Raw genomic sequence first — 20887 nt, forward strand, 5'->3', positions numbered from 1 at the left:
TGGTAAATATAGATAAGAGATCTCAGAAGTTATTCTTACAATTTTCAACAAACTCAAATTATTTCAAAAAAAGATATTTAAAAATAGCTGAGCTTGCAAGAAAAAGTTCTTATTTCCCAAAAAGAAAGTACAACAAAGGGAACAATCAACAAGACTAAATGACAACCTCCTGAACGGGAGAGAATATTTGCAAATGGACTATCTGATAAAAGGTTAGTATCTGAAATACATAAAAAAAAAATTGATACAACTCAATGCCCCCAGAAACCAAATAGTCAATTAAAAAATGGGCAGAAAACATGAACAGACATTTCTTCAAAGAAGACATAGAGATTGCCAACAGGCACGTGAAAATATGCTTAACATCACTCATCATCAGGGAAATGCAAATCAAAACTACAATCAGATATCACTTCATACCTGTCAGAAAGCCTAAAATAAAAAACACAAGAAACCACAAGTGTTAGAGAGGATGTAGAGAAATAGGAACACTTGTGTACAGTTGGTAAGAGTGCAAACTGGTGCAGCCACTGTGGAAAACATCATGGATATTCCTCAAAAAATGGAACTACTCTATAATTCAGTCATCATACTACTGGGTGTTTACTCAAAAAATACAAAAATACTAGTTCAAAAGGATACACACATTCCTATGTTTATTACAGCATTATTTACAATAACCAAACTACGGAAGCAGCCCAAGTATAGATGAATGGATAAAGCAGATGTGTTATGTATAGTCAGTGGAATATTACTCAGCTACAAAAAAGATGAAATACTGGCATTTCCAACAACACGATAGAGCTAGAGAATATAATGCTAAATAAACTAATTCAGGGAAAAACAAATATCATATGATCTCACTTATGTGTGGAATTTAAGATATAAAACAAGCAAAGAAAAAAAGAGAGAAATGACTAATCAAGAAATAGATTCTGGGACGCCTGGGTGGCTCAGTGGTTGAGCATCTGCCTTCGGCTCAGGGCATGATCCCACGGTCCCGGGATCGAGTCCCACATCAGGCTCCCTGCATGGAGCCTGCTTCTCCCTCTGCCTATGTCTCTGCCTGCCTCTCTCTCCGTGTCTCTCATGAATAAATAAAATCTTAAACAAAAAAATACTTAACTCTAGAGAACAGACTGATGATTGCCTGGGGGGCAGATGAGTGTGGGGGTGGCAGTGAAATAGGAGACGGAGATTAAAGAGCACGCTTATCATGATGAAAAAAATAAAGTAAAATAATAAAAAAAAGAAAAAAAACATGCCAATACACTTCAAATCTCTAAGTTTTGGATTTATTATGTAAATTCTTTAACAACCTCATTTTACCAAAAGAGATTTTAGTCACCACTATTCTACAGAACTTTCTTACATAACAAGGTACCTCTTTAAGGAGCTGTCCTGTTCATGAGCCAGGCTCAGCCTGGTTATCAGGGATGGACAACACAGATCCTAAAGGGACGACCAGGCCAAGATGGCCTTATCTTTAGTAATAAACATAACCTAGGTTCCTACAGGGTCATATTTATAATTAATGAGGTTCCACCTTATGTAACAAACTCACCAGGGAAAAGGTGACTCTTCTGACGATATCCAGCCAATTGGTTTGGAAAATTTTTTAAAAAGAATAAACTAAGTGCCCTCATTCCTTCCCATTCCTCTGGCAGATGATGGAGGGTTGCTAAAGCAGGAGAAATAAGAGGAAGAAAAACTTTAAAAAGAAATAAAATGAAAAATTAAAATAAACATAACCTGGATCCGAAATTTTTTAAAAAATCAAAACAAGCAAAAATGACCTTTTAGGGGATCCCTGGGTGGCGCAGCGGTTTGGTGCCTGCCTTTGGCCTGGGGCGCGATCCTGGAGACCCGGGATTGAATCCCACATCGGGCTCCCGGTGCATGGAGCCTGCTTCTCCCTCTGCCTGTGTCTCTGCCTCTCTCTCTTTCTCTCTCTGTGACTATCATAAATAAGTAAATAATGACCTTTTAGTAAGAACAGTATTATATAACATAGCACCTATAACACAGAAAGCCACTTTGGACTACAAATCACTTTTCCAGAAACAATTAAAAGCAGAACAAACATAAAAATCGATTTAGGTCCAAAGAAGGGTTCTATTACCTCATGAAGGGCTTGTTTTTATTCTAACACTGACTAATAAAAGTACTGCCCTGCTGCCTAGTAAAAGGTATTTTTTATTCTCACTTGAGCTTATCCATTTGGAAAGCAATTTCCCCATTTGAGTTTGCAAGGAAACTTTAGATTGGAGGAGTAGAATGTTCTTCCTTAGAAAATGACCTAATCCATCCCAGTGCTCAAGGCTGATGGAGCCTCCTGTTGGCGCATCAGTTTCCAAGGAGCTCTCCAGGCTGTACCAAGGACTAGCTGTTGGGTTGTGGATGAGGCCAAATCTCTCAAGAAAAGCACTCACCATTTCCAACAGCTCCCATCAAGAACAAGACAAACACAGAGAAAACCAGTACAATGCTTGGCCCATAGAAGAAGAAGAAGAAGAAAAAAAAACCCAGCTGATCTTGCAAGAAAAGGGGTTCTTGTTTACCAAAAAGAGAATAGAAACTAAAAACAAAACTGGTAGGCATATTGAAGCTGTGTTAGGAGAAAGTATGATACAGAATAGGGGAAATCAGGAGTCCAGGAAACAACTTGGGTTGAGGAAATAGTGCTGAAAGACTGGGGAGGACAATTTGGTTAAAATTCTCTGGAGAGAAGACAGCCAATAGAGGGAGGACTACAGAGATCTTCAGAAGGTTCTCCTTGAGAATTTGGCTAATAACTGACAATACAGGCATATAAGAAACTTTCACAAGATCAGGGAAAGACCCAAAATGATTAAAGATAAATGTGGTAGGCACTCATATGGGGCTAAGAATAGTGCCTGCTCCCACCAGCCTGACATAAAAATTTAGTAATTTACAGTGATTGTATAGAGTATCCAGAAAACTCTTGCCTCAGGAATGAACAATTATTAGCCTTAGGCTGAACACTATTCAGTTTTACCTAATAAATCTTAAAAGCAAGTCCTAAAAGATCCAACTGTTTCCAAGTAACTCAACTGCATCCCAGAATAAAGTTCAAAATTATTTATAGAGAAATAAAAATATCCAACACCCAAAAAATAATATTTAAAGCATCTGGCATGCAATACAAAATTACCAAGCATCCAAAGAACATAAAAATATGATCCAGAATAAGAAGAAAACTCAATCTAAACCAACTCAGCTCTGACATTTATAATTGAGACTAGAACATTAAAGCAATCACAATGTATTTCATAGATTCAAAATATTTAGCAGACACGAAAGATATGAAACAGACCCAAATCAGACTTCTAGAGATGAAAACTACAACATGTGAGATGAAAACTACAATAGAATTAACAGCAGTTACACACAGACAGAAGGAAGGAAGGAGTGACCTTGGAGACACAGAAATAAAAACTTTACAAAACGAAACCTGGAAAGAAACATGAATTTAAAAAATGAACAGAACATCAGTGAGCAGTGGGACTACTTCAATCAGCCTACTATACATATAATTTGCATCCTCAAAATAGTGACAGGAGGGAGATGGACAACATACTTGAAGAAATAATAACCAAATTTCCCCAAATTTGTTGAAAACTACAAATTCATTAATCCAAGAATCTCAAAGAACCCAAGCATAATAAACATGAAAAAAAACTAAACCAAGGAATATTGTAATAATATTACTAAAAACCAGTGATAAATAAAATACACACTTACATACAAAAAGAAAGATAAGATGACAGCAGATGACTTAAGAAACATGACAAATTGAAAAAACACTGGACCACCATCTCTATATAGTACTGAAAGAAAAACTGTCAACCTAGAATTTTATACCCAGTGAAAATATCTTTCAAAATAAAAGGTAAAACAAAGACTTTTTCTTTTTTTTTTTTTTTTAAGATTTTATTTATTTATTCATGAGAGACAGAGAGAGAGGGAGAGACACAGGCAGAGGGAGAAGCAGGCTCCATGCAGGGAGCCTGATGTGGGACTCGATCCAGGAGCATGGAATCATACCCGGAGCCGAAGGCAGATGCTCAACTGCTGAGCCACCCAAGCTTCCCAAAACAAAGACTTTTTCAATCATACAAAACTGAGAACATTTTTCATCATCCACTATGTGCTATAATAAATATTTTACAAAGAAAACCCTTAGGCAGAAAAAAAAAAGTCTGTTCCTTTACAGCTCTAGCCCCACTGTTTTAGTTGTTGATGTCACAATGTGTGCCCCCAAACATAAATAATTTTAAATGCATTAGTCTTCTAAGTTATATAGGAAACAAGATTTGGATTTACAAACCAAATTATAGTAATATTAGCTTATATACTAATTATTGCTTTTTTTTTTCCCTAAATGAATTACTTTCTTAAGTCACATAGAAAAAAATGCAGTTATAGAACATTGTTATGTAATACTGGCTTTTATAATTGCTAATGTATTTACCTTTATTGAATCTTTATTTCTACATATGGCTTTAACTTGCACTTTTTACTTCACCTTGCAGAACTGCCTTGCACCTTTCTTCCAGGGCAGGTCTTGCAGTCATGAATACCCTCAGCTTTTGTATGTTTGAGAATATCTTAATTTCTCTTTCGCTTTTTTCTTTTTTTTTTCTCTTTCACTTTTGAAGGACAGTTTTGCCAGATACAGGATTCTTGCTTGTTAGTTTTTTTCATTAACACTTTGAATATATTTGCCCACTGTTTTCTAGCCTCCAAAGTTTCTGATGAGAAATCTGTAGATCATCTAATGAAGAGTTCCGTGTGTGATGACTGGCTCTCTTGCTGCTTTCAAGATTCTCTGTCTTTTCAAAGTTTGATTAGACAAATGTTCTTACACTATAAGTGAGGTGGTATAACACCACGTAAGGTAGATATGAGAAAAGGACGTATGCTATTAACCCCAAAGCAGTCACAAAAGCAACAAAACTCTTAACACTAATAAGTCAACAAGAGATAAAATGTAATCATAAAAAAAATCTCAATCAAAAAAAAAAAAAGGGAAGTAAAAGGAGAGAAAAGAGAACAAAGAACATATGGGACAAACAAAAAACAAATGGCAAGATGATAAATTTAAACCTAACCTTGAAAATCTGAATGGGATTTACAGAAACGTAAATTTGTCTGTTAGGGTAGAAGATTCATGAGATTTAAATATTTTTCAAAGGTGTTATTTCATAATAAAAGTAACACCTCTAAGCACTATAGACTTTTTATAAAGTATCATACAAGTGTGATCAAATGTATATGAATATTTTAAATATAAAATAAATACTAAAGACATACAAATGAATAAGTTAAACAAATACTTGTGTACCCCCATATCTTAAGAAGCAGACTATCAATACTCTGAAGATCACAGAACACTCTTCTACTCCCCATCAAAAAAGCCACTATCCACTACCATGACTTCTGAATTAATCATTCCTCTGGCTCTATAGGATTTTATCATATATGTAATAAAACCCTAAATAGGATTTTTACACATTTTTAAATGTTATAAAAATAGGGTCATACAGTATATATTATATGATTTGTTTTCACTCAACATTGTATTTTTGATGACCATCCACATTGGTATATGTAGTCATGGTCCATTCATTTTCAATATATTCATTCATTTTCCTATTAATGGACAAATGTGTAGAGTTCTGCTCTTCGAAACTGCTCATGAACATTCATACATCTCCTGATTGAAATGGCTCTCTACAAGAGAATTGCTAAATTATGTTTCCAGGCTTTAGGGTCACTTTTGTGTTATTATCCCCTTTTTATTAAAAAACTGAAGCTTATAGAGACCAAGAAATTGTTCAAGATCACATAGCTAGGCAGTTAAGTTAAAAACCAATAAATTCTACTTAGAAAAAAATCTAAAGGTTAGGTAGCTCATAGTCCCGGAAACAGTACTTATCAAAAAGAATCCTGATGGATTATATTTTGTCTTGTTTTACATGCCATATATTTTTTTTTAATTGAAGGATTATACAGATCTAAATAGCTACTAGTTAGGTATTAAAAAAAAAGTTTGAGTTGTACTCTTTTAAGTGCAAGAATAATAGGTATCTTGGAAATTATTTGGTTTAGGTGAGATGCAAAACAGTTTCTGCAGATATTCTCAAATGTCTTCTAAAGTGAATACAGAGTATTTAAAAAAGCTCTTTAAAACAATTTTATTTCTTAGAGAAAGAGGGGAGAGAGAGAGAACACAAGCGGGAAAGGGGAGGGGCAAAGGGAGAGAGACAAGCAGTCTCCCTTCCGAATGCAGAGCCAACTCTGGGCTTGCTAAGATCATGATCTGAGCCAAAGTCAGATGCTTAACCAACTGAGCCACCCAGGCACCCCCAGAGCATTTTAAAAATGATTACTACATTCACTTTGGCAGATCTTAAACAGGTTGGTTTGTAAATCCAAATCTTGTTTCCTATATAACTTAGAAGACTTAAACTTAGAAGACTAATGCATTTAAAAATATTTATGTTTGGGGGCACACATTGTGACATCAACAACTAAAACAGCGGGGCTAGAGCTGTAAAGGAACAGACTTTTTATATGTTACTGAAGCTAAACCAGTATGAGTTTAGAGTGTTATGACTTTAGGGTGTGAAATGTATTCCGCATGGTAACCACAAAGAAATTAACTACACAATATACTCAAGAGAAATGAGAAGGAATTTAATGTTTTACTACAAAAAATATATATATATATATTTATACATATACCAATAATATATAAGGTATTATATATATAATTATATATATAATATATAATATGTTTAATATAATATATAATTATATATAATATATATAATAATAATAATATATAAGGTGTATATATATATATATATATATATATATATATATATCAAAGAAGACAAAATTGAAGGAAGTGAGGAACCAAAAGGCCATAGGACATACAGAAAACAAAGAGCACAATAACCAAAGTCTCTCATTAGTAACTACTTCATATGTAAATGTATTAAACTCTCCAAACAAAAGAGATTAAAAGAATGGATAAAAATATGTTCCCAACTATATGTTGTCTTCAGGAGACCCACTTAATTATAGAAACTCTACCCCAAAACAATGGCACACATATTGTTCTCAAATACACATGGGACATTTCCAGGATACACCATATATTATGCCACAAATTAAGTCTCAATATACTTAAAAAGCTACTGTACAAACTCTAGTCTCTGGCCACTATAAAGTGAAGTTAGGAATCAGTAACTAAAATCAAACTAGAATATTCATAAAATTTTGAAATTTTAAGAATATTCTTGTAAACAACATTTCGAAGAAGAAATCACAATAAAAGTTAGAAAACACTTAGAAACAAAAATAAAAACACAACATGTGAACAATTATAGAACACAGCAAAACCAGTGCTAAGGGGAAAATTATAGCGATACATAACTTACATTAAAAAAAAAAAAAGATACCAAATCAACAACCTAACTTTACAACTCAAAGACCCAGAAAAAAGAGAACTAAATCCAAAGCTAGCAGAAGTAAGGAAATAATAAAGATTAGGGCAGAGATTAAAAAAATAAAGAAATAGAAAAGCAAAAGAGAAAATTAATGAAACAAAAAGTTGACTCTTTGAAAAGATCAACCAGACACACTTTCAAACTAGACAGACTAAGTAAAAAGGAGAAAAGACTCAAATTACTCAAAGTAAAAATCAGAAATTAAAGGGTGGACATTAACACTAATTCTACAGAACTTAAAGGTATTATAAGGAACTACTATGAACAAATGTATGCCAAAAACTAGATAACGTAGATGAAACAGACAAATTCATAGAAACACAAAACCTACCAAGACTAAATCATGAAGAAAAAGAAAATCTGGATAGATCCAAAACTAGTAAGAAAATTGAATCAGTAATAAAAATCTCCCAATAAAGAAAAGTCCTGCAGCTGTCACAGGTGAGTTCTACCATTTACAGAAAAATGAATTAATTCTTCTCAAAGTGATCCAAAAAAGTTGAAAAAAAGGAACTCTTTCTAACTCATTCTAAGAGGCCAGCATAACACTGGTACCAAAACCAGACAAAGACACACTAAGAAAATTACAAATTAGTATCTCTTATGAACATTGATGTAAAAATGCTCAACAAAATAGTAGCAAAAGCAGTTTACAAAATTCAATATCTTTTCATGATGACACTCAACAAATTAGATATAGAAACTACCTCAACATAGTATAAAAGCCATATATAAAAAATCCACAGCAAACATCATACTCAATGGTGAAAGACTTAGAAGCTTAGATTATCTTAGTGCTTTCCCTCTAACTTCAGGGACAAGGTAACATGGATACTTTTCACCATTTCTATTCAACATATTACTGGAAATTCTACTTAGAGCAAAGGCAAAAAAAAAAAAGAATAAAAACATGCAAAAAGGAAGAAGGAAAATGATCTGTTTGCAGATGAGATGATTTTATACTTAGAAAACCCTAAAGACTCCACAAAACAGCTGTCAGAACTAGTAACAAATTAGCAGGATAGAGTCAAAAAGCAAACATCAGTTGCATTTCTATACACCAACAATGAACAATCTGAAAATGAAATCATAAAATCAATTCCATTTACAACAGCATCAAAAACAATAAAATATTTAGGAATTAACTTAACCAAGGAAGTGAAAGGCTTGTTCAATGAAAATGAAATACTGCTGAAAGAAATTAAAGTCAACATAAATAAATGGGAACACATCCCATGTTCACAGTGTGGTATACTCAATTTAGTTAAAATGTCAATACTCAAAGCAATCTACAGATTTATTGCAATCCCAAGGATATACTGTGTGAAAACAGAAAAACTCACCTTAAAATTCATATCAAATCTCTATGGATGCCAAAGACCCAAAAATAATTGAAGGGGGAGGGAAGGAGAACACAAAACTGGAGGACCCATTTGTTCATCTCAAAACTTACTACAAAGCTACAGTAATTAAAACAGTATAGTTTTGGCATAAAGACAGATATATAGATAATGGAACAGAACAGAAAGCCCAGAAATAAAACCTGATGTATGTGGTCAAATGACTTTTGACAAGGGTGCTAAGACCATTAAGTGGGAAAAGGAGTCTTTTCAACAAATGGTGCTGGCAAAACTGGATATGCACAGGCAAAAAAATGAAGCTGGACACTTCCTTAATGTCATATATAAAAATTAATTCAAAATGGATCAAGGGCAGCCCGGGTGGCTCAAAGGTTTAGCACCGCCTTCGGTCCAGGGCCTGATCCTGGAGACCCAGGATCAAGTTCTACGCCGGGCTCCCTGTGTGGAGCCTGCTTCTCCTTCTGCCTGTGTCTGTGCCTCTCTCTCTCTGTCTCTGTGTCTCTCATGAATAAATAAATAATCTTAAAAAAAAATGGATCAAGGATCTAAGTGAAGGCCCTAAACAATAAAATTCTTAAAAGAATACATAAGATGAAAGCCTCATGACATAGATTTGGTGATGATTTCTTGGATATGACACTAAATATCCTAGTAACAAAAGAAAAAATAGACAAATGGAACCACATGAAAAATTTCAAATCTTATGCATCAAAAGGCACTATCCTTAGTGAAACAATGAATTGCTTAAAAAGTCATGAATTGGTACAGGAGCTATTCAATGTGCAAGAAAGGTCTATAGATTTTTTATGTAATCGAATAGGAAATGTTCAGTGATACTGTTTCAGGTTCTGTGTTACAAATGACCTTTGAGAAACAACCATTGGTGTAATTTTAATTTATTATTAAAGATGAATATCCACAATTACCTGGAAAAGGTTTATAAGAAAAAACAACTAAAAAAAAGATACACAATCCACAGAGTAAATGGCAACCCACAAAATGTGTGAAAATATTTCAAATCATACATCTGGTAAGAGATTACTATCCAGAATCTATAAATTCTAAAACTCAACAAAAACAAAATCAGGGTATGTGGCTAGCTAAGCCGATAGAGCATGTGACTCTTGATCTCGGGGTTTTGAGTCAAAGACCACACTGGATATGAAGATTACTTAAAAAATATGATCTTAAAAAAATACAATTCAAAAATGGGCAAAGATTTTAGTAGACATTTCTCCAAAGAAGACATATGAATGGTCAATCAGCACATGAAAAGATGTTCAAATCACTAGTTTATTAACAACTATGATTAAGGTATAACCTCTTACCCACTAGGATGGCTACTATTAAAAAAACACACACACAAAACAGAAAATCTACATTGGTCGCCAACGGTGTGGAGGAATCAGAAGCTCCTGCAATGTTGGTAGGAGTGCAAAATGGAGCAACTATAAATGGAAAGTAAAATGATAGTTTCTTAAAAATTAAAAACCATTATCATATGATCTAGCAATTGCACTTCTGAGTATTTACCTAAAAGAATTGAAATCAGGGCCTCAAAAAGATATTTGTACACTCATGTTTGCAGCAACACTATTTACAATAGCTAAAATGTGGAAGCAACCCAAGTGTGCATCAACAAATTAAGGGGTAAGCACAATGCAGCATACACATACACTTTTAAAATAATATTCTGCAATTTGCTACAACATGGCTAACCCTTGAGGACATCAGCTTAGTGAAATAAACGAGCAACAACAAAGTCAAATACTATGTGATTCCACTTAAGTGGAGGTACTTGGCTAGTCAAAATCACAAAGACAAAATTTGTAATAGTGGTTGTCATAGGCTGAGGGGTGGGTAAAATGGAGAGTTATTGTTTAATAGGATAGAATTTCAGCTTTACAAGATGGAATGTGTTATGGGGATGGATGATGATGATGATTGCCAAAAATTATAAAGATATTTAATACCACTGAACTGTATACTTAAAAATAGCTAAGATGGTAAAACTCATGTGCATTTTACCACAGGGGAAAAAAAATAAAACTTTATAATAATTTGGTCTCTGATTTATTTCACAAGGTCTTAATCTTGCTTTTTAAAAGATCCTGTTAAAAATAAATAAATAAATGAATAATCCATCCTGTTTTGGGGGTGCCTGGGTGGCTCAGTTAGTTAAGCATCTGCTTCAGGCTGGTCTTGATCCTGGAATCCTGAGATCTGCTCAGTAGGGAGCCTACTTCTCCCTCTGCCCCTCCTCCCACCCCTAGGCAAGCACTCTCTCTCTTGCTCACTGGCTCTCTCATACTCTTTCTCTCAAAATCTTTAAAAAATAAAAAAATAAAAATAAAAGATCCTGTTTTTAATTACACTATTTTCTACTATGGCTCTTTATTAATTATACAGATGCTATGTAAAACACATATTTCTAAATATGCTAATACTTAAACCAACAGCAAAGGTATCTTAAGATTACTCCCTAAATATTACTTTGCTCATTTCAATGAAACGAAATCAGATTATAACAAAATTGCTATATAAAGAACTTTAACTGTAGTTCATTAAAGAAAACATTAAAATGAATGATTTTAACCAAGATCATACCAATTTTATATATGCTATAAATAAAATTAATGAGGTTAAATAATTTCATACTGTGTAAGTATAAAATCTTGTAAGCTCCAAAATACCTAGAGTATCAAGAACCAACATTCAATTTTAGGGATTTGAAACTTAATGCTCCTTCAATAGCTCTGTTGGATGTTGTTAGAATGGTATTTCAAATATTTTCTGTCAGTTGAATTAAACATCACCTAAATAATGCTGAGCTGGGGGGAAAAAAACATTAAAAACATCTCCAAATCTAGCATAACAGATTAATGCTCTATTGTTTGCTGCCTTAACAAAAGCAAATGCTTATGATGAATTCAGAAACCACCTGGAGACTCAAACTCACAAAGAAACTGCAGTGACATATTGTGCTACTTGATATTATTACCAGAGATGGTTCTTCAAGAAGGCAGGGAAGACAATCTTATTATTAGTATAATTGGAAATGTGCTAATATGCCCACCAGAACAAAAATCCTCTCTTGCAACATATTACCTGTGAAAGGTAATTTACAAACGAGTAAGTCCTAATGTGTTCCTTAATCTGTCTTAGGACTGAACTGTAAACAGAACAAGGTCCATGAACTACCATAGAGCTGATGCTGTGTGTATATGGATTGGAAGTGGGGAGGGAGGTATACATGTCTATGGCCTTCTTGAAGTATGGAGATGTGCTATTTTGCTGTATGACTGCAGTGAGATTTCTGGTTAAGAAAACTCTCCCTTCAAAAATTCACCATAAATCAAGGGCAGAAACCATTAGATTTTAAGAATAACAACAGAGGAAAGCCCTTTTCCCTTACTGGTTACCAAAATTTACATAGTAGGATCATGGGAGATATTTTTGATAAACTTAGAAGCTAGGAAGGTGGGAGAGCCAGAGAGACCATGCTGTGTGCCATGCCATGAGTGCCACCCTGACACTCTACGCCCAATCTTTAGTAGAAATTTAATGCAAACCACATTTTAAAGCAAATTACATAATGAAATATTTATTCCAACTACAATCAATCAATTTTAGAAAATGTTATTTTCTAGTTTGTTATGAAAATGTAAAATTAAATGCTAGTTGCTAGCACACCAACTTGTTTCTAGTAATTCATTTTCTTTCTTCATTAAATACATAGGAAAAATCTGATAGTGGAGCAATTGGTTGAGATGTAAGAAGTCTAACAAAATTTATGTAGTTACTTCTAATTTGTATACATGATTCTTAAGCACTCTGCAGCTCAAAAGCTTTGGTATCTACTTACTGAAGGAATATCACATCTTTTATCATATTTCTCACTTCATAAATCATTTTTCATTTTAGGTTCCCTATATATCACTTTATTATAAGTTAAGAAATGAAGAAATAGCATTATTGTTATTTTAATAAGTTATTTTAAACAATATTTTATCTCTGCATCAGTTTAATTTTGAATTTATTAGTTTAATAATCTCTGTCTAATGAATTCCATAATTTATTTCTCAGTGGTTTTTATAGTATTCCTCAAAGTGAGTATTAATGCATTAATTTAATTTAAAATGAAGTTATACAGGCAGCCCGGGTGGCTCAGCGGTTTAGCGCTGCCTTCAGCCCAGGGTGTGATCCTGGAGACCCGGAATCGAGTCCCATGTCGGGCTCCCTGCATAGAGCCTGCTTCTCCTTCTGCCTGTGTCATTGCCTCTCTCTCTCTCTCTGTGTCTCTCATGAATAAATAAAAATAAAATCTTTAAAAAAATAAAAAATAAAATGAAATTATACTTTTTCTTGAAAGTCAACCTTATTTGACTGAGCTTCATCAGTTAGGTAACATGGTATTATTTTATCCAAAACTGAAAATTCAAATAAACCATCCCAAGGCTTTGAAATATTTAAACATATGTAGACATATGGTAAGATGAACTCATTTAATTAAAAATATTATTTGGGGAAGGTCACAATGAAATCCTATTTAAATTTTTCCTAACACTTTCAGAGCATATTGAATTAATCAAGGTAACTAAATCAAAGAGGGACTGTATAATTTTGGGCAAATTTTAGTAAAGCTTTGAATGACTAAAGGGTAATAGATTCTTTTGGAAGTCAGGTGGTTTTCAATTTTTTTGTTTTCAAATTAAAGAAATGGTTTAAATGAGTTACATCATTGAAAATTTCTGATAACAAGCCACCATTGTGATTTTGTTTTGCAAATAACATGGAAGGGGTTCAAATAATTCCCCTTTTACGTGAATAAGTTTCTAAGCACTTATATCTATAACTCTGGAAAACAGGAATAAATCTGAAACAGAATCCAGTCTCATTCTAACCACAAATAATATTTATACACATGTATATAAACTAATCAGGGAAGAAAAATTCCATCCACTGAGATACATTCCATGAAATTTTTGCTTTTAATTTTTAGTATCTAAATTTATAACATATTTGTTTTCTCAAGTTATACACTATTAACAACTGTAATGATAAAAGGTTTATCATACTTACAGCCACAAATGACAAATTTAAAAAAAGTTTCAATTTATATTTATATTTGTGTGATAAAAACTGACAATATGATCATAAAAAGGCTTTTTAGCATTAAAATGCATTACATTTTATTAAATATAATTTAATAATTTATTCAATTTATTAAAGTAAGATAAAACTGTGTCAGTGAAGTGTACTGGAAGTTTGAAATTAGCAATGTACAGAAACTTCAACTTCTGAGTGTCAAAGAAGAGGTATTTACCTTTTATTATTTTTTAAGTAGATGAGGGTAGGAGGATATTTAGATTCCACCTCATGTTTTCAAAAGAACGATCTAACAGTTTTGTTTAAAAATTCAATGCTCATAATACATTGGAAATTACAACCTTCACAATTGTATAAACATGATACATTTTAGATGGTAATTTTTATTTATATTTTTTTAAGATTTTATTTATTTATTCATGAGAGACAGAGAGAAAGAGAGGCAGAGATACAGGCAGCAAGAGAAGCAGGCTCCTCGCAGGGAGCCCAACGTGGGACTGGAGCCCCGGTCTACAGGGTCACACCCTGGGATGAGGGTGGCGCTAAACCGCTGAGCCACCGGGGCCGCCCAGACATTAATTTTTAAATGTATGAGGGGGATATGCAGTTTGTCTTCTTTTTTTTTTTTTTTTTATTTTTTATTGGTGTTCAATTTACTAACATACAGAATAACACCCAGTGCCTGTCACCCATTCACTCCCACCTCCCGCCCTCCTCCCCTTCTACCACCCCTAGTTTGTTTCCCAGAGTTAGCAGTCTTTACGTTCTGTCTCCCTTTCTGATATTTCCCACACATTTCTTCTCCCTTCCCTTATATTTCCTTTCACTATTATTTATATTCCCCAAATGAATGAGAACATATAATGTTTGTCCTTCTCTGACTGACTTACTTCACTCAGCATAATACCCTCCAGTTCCATCCACGTTGAAGCAAATGGTGGGTATTTGTCATTTCTAATAGCTGAGTAATATTCCATTGTATACATAAACCACATCTTCTTTATCCATTCATCTTTTGTTGGACACCGAGGCTCCTTCCACAGTTTGGCTATCGTGGCCATTGCTGCTATAAACATCGGGGTGCAGGTGTCCCGGCGTTTCATTGCATTTGTATCTTTGGGGTAGATCCCCAACAGTGCAATTGCTGGGTCGTAGGGCAGGTATATTTTTAACTGTTTGAGGAACCTCCACACAGTTTTCCAGAGTGGCTGCACCAGTTCACATTCCCACCAACAGTGTAAGAGGGTTCCCTTTTCTCCGCATCCTCTCCAACATTTGTTGTTTCCTGCCTTGTTAATGTTCCCCATTCTCACTGGTGTGAGGTGGTATCTCATTGTAGTTTTGATTTGTATTTCCCTGATGGCAAGTGATGCAGAACATTTTCTCATATGCATGTTGGCCATGTCTATGTCTTCCTCTGTGATCACCTGTCTCCACCAAACTACCTAGAAAACCTTCAAATTATCCTGAAAATCTATGAATTCGGCCTGCAGTTTGTCTTCTTAATGTTAGAAGATCTTAGACATGCTATAAAGACTTGAACAAGTCACAACCTTTGACATTGAGTTTCTTAAACTATAAAATGAGAATAAAATTCACTCTACCTCAAGTTTATACATATGTAATATTATACATATTCACCATCTGTGTGTTTTTTGTAAAATGTAAAACAATATAATTTTTGAGGGCCTAAAAAAATAACACCTCCCTTCATTTTGAGTTCTTTTTCGTATGAACTAGACAGACCAACAAAACGTCACATGACAAATCCCAGCTGTAAGTCATGAAATCTTGATTCATTTTCAGGGGCTATATATTAAATTGATCTATAAATAACTAAATTCCTACGTGTCACAATTCTTTAAAATTAAATTTAGCCAAATATAAGAGGGTATTACAAAACCATACTTGGGAATTAAGACACTGAAATGTAAAAAGGGAACAAGGGACTTAGATGTAAAAGCAATGTTATGGAGAACCATCCTTATCCAGTTAATTCCATCTTTTGACGACAGTTTGCAAAGCCCTATCTTAAAATAAGCATTTTGTAATAGAAATTCTTAGGCCTGCAACAAGGTTATGAAACCAGTAGGAATAATATGTGCCCATTTTCTGGGCCTCCAGCTACAGTTCTCAGTAGTTTCACTTAGAGGGAGCCAATTATATTCCCCAGGCAAACCAAGCATACTAGATAATAAATACATCATATTGAAATAAAAAACAATTTTCCAACATATATATTTTATAGTCAAAATTGTTCTTAATTCTGCCTATAGTTTAAGTCTGATAATTTAGCTAAATGATTTGGTATTCAAATGAATAGTAAGCTATTTACCAAAAATTGGTAATATATAAATTTTTATTAAAGTGTCAAATTATATCTGTGAAATTTTAGATATGCTCAGCATTTCACAAGTTCTTCCAATCATTTTCCAATATAATTTGCACTTACAAAATTTCTGCTTAGCTAGAAAAGTTGGAAACTGATTAGGTTCATTAAGCCAAGATTATTTGTTAGTCTAAGCTTCCACAAGAGCAATTTCAAAGATGTTTCTCTTGTACCTATTGTGAGGAAGACAACGTGTTGTGTTCTATGAGGCATACATAGATGTTTAAGATATAGTCTCTGAACTCAAAGAAATTATCAGTCTAATAACTGATACAGAAAAGTTGAGAGCATTGCACTATGAATACCACCTAAATTCTATAATTAACATTTTACTACACAGCATTTCCTGTAACTATATTTGCTTTATCTAAATTTTATTGTTTTATGGGCATAACTATTCATCTCTCTATACATCCATCAATCTGTCTTTTCAAAGATTTTATTTTTGGGCAGCCTGGGTGGCTCAGCGGTTTAGTACCGCTTTCAGCCCAGGGCGTGATCCTGGAGACCCAGGATAGAGTCCCACTTCGGGCTCCCTGCATGGAGCCTGCTTCTCCCTCTGCTTGTGTCTCTGCCTCTCTCTCTCTCTCTCTCTCTCTCTCTCTCTCTCTCTCTCGGTGTCTCTGTCTCTCATGAATAAATAAATATTTAAAATAAATAAAGATTTTATTTTTAAGTAATCCCTATGCCCAACATGGAGCTCTAACTCCTAACTCCACGATCAAAAGTCACATGCTCTGAGCCAGGCAGGTGCCCATAAAGCATTTCAAAGAAAGTTAAAGGCATAAATATGTTTCACACCTAAATACTTCACCACACCTGAAATTAGCCGGAGCTTATTATTTTTAGTTTTTTCAGAGAAAATTTACAAATATGAAATGTACAAATCTTAAGTATTTCAACTGCAGATTTTACAAATGCTTACACTCTAATCCAAACCGCTATCAAGATAAAGAACATTACTGTCACCTAAAAAGTTCCCTCTTGACCATCTGCAGCCAATTTCCACCCCAACTCCAATCTAGAGGGAACCACTATTAGTGATATTTTCCCACCACAGACCAGTTTTACAGATAATTTTAAAACTCAAAATTTAAAACAAAGAGTGATCATTAGACTGAGGAATCAAAAAAGACTTCCTGTGGATGGAGAGATGTATTGATATATGATAAAGTAAATAGAACAAAACGCTTAACAATTGTAGAAATTAGGTGGTGGCTATAGGGGCGTGCCAGCTATCAATTTACTATCCTTCAGCTCCAAAACTACTTTTCTTTGCCCTGCTTGTGACACTATAAAACATTTCTCCTTTTCCAGCTTTAGAGAGGGCAATGGTGTGACCCAATAATGTGCAAGCAGCAAAGAGACACCTCCCTTCTGAATTCAGGCCTCCATCATCTTCATCATTATTATATCATCATCATCATCATCATCATCATATTATTATTATTATTATTATTATTATTATTATTATTATTTTGCATGAGAGCGCAAGAGCCTTGCTGAGGACCAAGTTCCAGGTGTGGCCACAGCTCTAGCCACCCCACTGACAGTGGGCAGGGCAGTTTTCTAGACCATGTAGCAATGGTACACACGCCTTTTCTGAACAGATTTGCATACATGATCTGGGAAGAAGCGCCCTGTCCTTCTTCCTCAACCTAGAAATATTAGCTGCTCTTTAACATAAGGCTTCTGGGACCCTTAGAGCTCTTTTATGCCTTTTAATATAACCACCCCTCTTTGTTCTAGATACATTTCATCATATCAAATTTTCAAATAACCAGTAGAGTTCTGTCTCCTGACTAAACTCAGACTACTGTAAAGGGTTATTCACCGAACAGCTTTTCTGTATGTTTAAAAATGCTGGGGGAAGGGGAAAGCAAGAAGGCATATTTTAAAAGACTGGCAGGTTGTTAAAGCTGGCTGATGGACTGAGAAAATTACACTACTGTCTCCTCGTTTAAGTTTTAAATTTTCTCTAATACTTTTTAAAAAGGGGAGGAAAAGAAAGGCTTCATAATGGCCAAAGCTTTTAGAAAGAGGCTGGTGGAATGTATCTTTAAAAGGCAAAAACAGAGGATAAGATTCTAATTAAGGAAAAAGCACATATAACATGAAGGCAGAAAACCAAAGGACATGTTTTAGGAACAGCAAGTAGGTTGGCTAACATATAAGACGTAAAATGAAAATAAATGTGTTTGGTGAGATTTTTTTTTCCTCCCTTTCACTTCAGCATGTTAATTCTTTGCATCCAATTGCTTTTTTGGCCTATTCTCCTGTCCCTGCTCTACCCACACTTCCATATACTGTCCAAGGACTAGCTCTTCCCACTCTTTCTCACCTCTTATAAGCTATAAATTGATCCACTGCAGTCTTTTTGTATCTTAATTTCTTCAAACATGGGCATAATTATATGTCTTTGGACACATTTACAACAAAATATAGACACGTCTGTGCTTATACAGTATTTTTTTTATGTTTAAAGCCATTAGCAGTAACATAAACAAGTTTCCATAATATCTAGTTAGTAGAGGATAAGTAAAAGCATTAGTTGATTTTTTTATTATTTAAAAACTCATGTGACATTCTTTTTATAATTACAAAATGTATCTATATACACAAGAGTGAGTGTATGTGCATGTGTGTCAACATACATAACATACATCCCTGGGAAGGAACTGGAAATACTCTTTGCTAAACTGAGTGGGGAGTACAGTTGAACAAATAATAAAATGAATATCTAATATTTTCTCCACCCACCTATACATTTAAAGCACCCTTGGGCAAGTATTCAGTGACGTGTTCTTTCGTCTTCATTGAAATGACAACTGTGGTGAAATCTGATTTACAAAAAGCATGTCTGTTTAATCCAAAGTTAAAATATTAAAAATCATAAAACCAGCTAGATACTAATAGGAAGAACTTAGAAAAGAGATAAAGAATACAAACATATCCAAACAAAACATGTGACAATCCATTAAAAGCACATAAGAACATGGACTTGTTGTATACATTAAAGTATACAGATACCCTTCCCCTAAAGTCAGGAACACAGCAGGGATATCCACTACCACCACTGCTGTTCAACATAGTACTAGCCTCAATAATCAGACTAAATAAATAAATAAAAGGCATCCGAATTGGCAAAGAAGAAGTCAAGCTCTCACTCTTTGCAGATGACATGATACTCCATGTGGAAAACCCGAAAGACCCCACCCCAAAATTGCTAGAACTCATACAGGAATTCAGCAAAGGGGCAAGATATAAAATCAATGCACAGAAGTCAGTTGCATTTCTATACACTAACAATGGGACAGAAGAAAGAGAAATTAAGGAGTTGACCCCAGGGGATCCCTGGGTGGCTCAGCGGTTTAGCGCCTGCCTTCGGCCCAGGGAGTAATCCTGGAGTCCCAGAATCGAGTCTCACATCAGGCTTCCTGCATGGAGCCTGCTTCTCCCTCTGCCTGTGTCTCTGCCTCGCTCTATCGTGAATAAATAAATATAATCTTAAAAAATAAAAAAATGAAGTGTTGACTTTTAATATTAAAAAAAAAGTTAAAAAAAACAAAAAAGGTGGATGCTTGGGTGACTCAGTGGTTTAACACCTGCCTTTGACCCAGGGTATTATCCTGGAGTCCCGGGAACGAGTCCCACATCAGGATCCCTACATGGAGCCTGCTTCTCCCTCTGCCTGTGTCTCTGCCTGTCTCTCTCTCTCTACCATGAATAAATAAAATATTTTTTAAAAAGTTAAAAAAAAAAAAAAGGAGTTAACCCCATTTACAATTGCACCAAAAACTGTAAGGTACCTAAGAATAAACCTAACCAAAAAGATAAAGAATCTGAAAACTCAGAAAACTATAGAACACTCATGAAAGAAATTGTGGGAGACAAAAAGAAATGGAAAAACGCTCCATGGTCATGGATTGGAGGAACAAATATTGTTACAATGTCTATGCTACCTAGGGCAATCTACATACACAATGCAATTCCTATCAAAACACCATCAATATTTTTCACAGAGCTGGAACAAATAATCCTAAAATTTGAATGGAATCAGAAAAGACCCTGAATAGCCAAAGGAATGTTGAAAAAAAAAAAAAAAAAAAAAAACCAAAGCAGGCAGCATCACAATTTTGGACTTCAAGTTATATTACAAAGCTGTAATGATCAAGACAGTATGGGCACAAAAACAGATACATAGATCAATGAAACAGAATACAGAACCCAGAAATGGATCCTCAACCCTATGGTCAACTAATCTTCAACAAAGCAGGAAATGATATCCAACAGAAAAAAGACAATCTCTTCAACAAACGGTGTTGGGAAAAATGGAAGCCACATGCAGAAGGATGAGACTGGACCATTTTCTTACACCATACACAAAAACAGACTCAAAATGGATGAAAGGCCTAAATATGAGACAAGTATCCATCAAAATCCTAGAGGAGAACACCTGCAACAACCTCTGTGACCTCGGCCACAGG

At 34.4% G+C, this 20887-nt stretch overlaps 1 protein-coding gene across 4 annotated transcripts in view; it reads right to left on the bottom strand.

Moving 5' to 3' along the window:
• The window catches only part of WDPCP (WD repeat containing planar cell polarity effector), a 424783-nt gene that overhangs the window by 398416 nt on the left and 5480 nt on the right, over positions 1 to 20887 (bottom strand). Inside the window, exon 1 of one of the 4 annotated variants that reach the window (XM_038551408.1) lies at positions 1565 to 1681. The exons of the other annotated variants lie outside the window; for them this stretch is intronic. The gene's annotated coding sequence lies outside the window, so the exon portion shown is untranslated. Of the gene's footprint in view, positions 1 to 1564; positions 1682 to 20887 lie in introns of those variants that run through there. 4 annotated transcript variants of the gene reach the window in all.

Source organism: Canis lupus, chromosome 10 (assembly GCF_011100685.1).
Source record: "Canis lupus familiaris isolate Mischka breed German Shepherd chromosome 10, alternate assembly UU_Cfam_GSD_1.0, whole genome shotgun sequence".
Classification (NCBI taxonomy): Eukaryota; Metazoa; Chordata; class Mammalia; order Carnivora; family Canidae; genus Canis; species Canis lupus.